General features: G+C 51.0%; 1 protein-coding gene across 2 annotated transcripts in view; it reads right to left on the bottom strand.

The window, feature by feature from the left end:
* Nucleotides 1-557, bottom strand: part of LOC119591558 (GRB10-interacting GYF protein 2-like) — a gene marked incomplete at its 3' end in the record, with an annotated part of 22,256 nt that overhangs the window by 21,221 nt on the left and 478 nt on the right. Inside the window, 1 exon segment of one of the 2 annotated variants that reach the window (XM_037940313.1) lies at nt 265-521. 2 annotated transcript variants of the gene reach the window in all.

Genomic DNA, 557 nt, shown 5'->3' with positions numbered 1-557 from the left:
TCAGATTGCTATAATTAATAATTACGAAAACATATGCTGATTGCAATCATCCACCATATTTTTGCCATTTCACTTTGAACCACACCATCATCTCTGTATCAATGACTCATTTGCCACTCAGTCCAAACTCCCCATCTGGTTATCTACTGGAAGAGTGACAGTAGCCTACAGAGCCCAAGCTGAGCACTGATACTGCCTCAAAAGTAGTACCAGAACTCACAGGGAGAGAGACCAATGAAAAACAATAATTATGACTTGACATACTTGTGAGAAACACACTAAGGGTTATTCCCATTGAGGGTATTTCTACACTTCTTCTAAGAGGCTGAGGAAGGCTGTTCAGCCACAAGATGCCCTTTTCCCTGGCAGGCCTTGAGGATTCTGCTGGACGACTAGCAGGGCCGCCCATGCACCGAGAATGCATGGCAGCAGGGATGCATGAATCCCTTGGGCGTCCGATTCGCCTCAAGGCCGAGGGCACCCCGCGACGCCCTAGGGCTGCCTCGCCCTCGGCCTGCGCCTTCCTCGGGGCGCCCTTCGCCCTTCCTGGGCCTGGC

Source organism: Penaeus monodon, chromosome 28 (assembly GCF_015228065.2).
Source record: "Penaeus monodon isolate SGIC_2016 chromosome 28, NSTDA_Pmon_1, whole genome shotgun sequence".
Taxonomy (NCBI): Eukaryota; Metazoa; Arthropoda; class Malacostraca; order Decapoda; family Penaeidae; genus Penaeus; species Penaeus monodon.
Note: the sequence above shows the minus strand (reverse complement) of the source record. Positions and strands in the feature narration are given on the sequence as shown.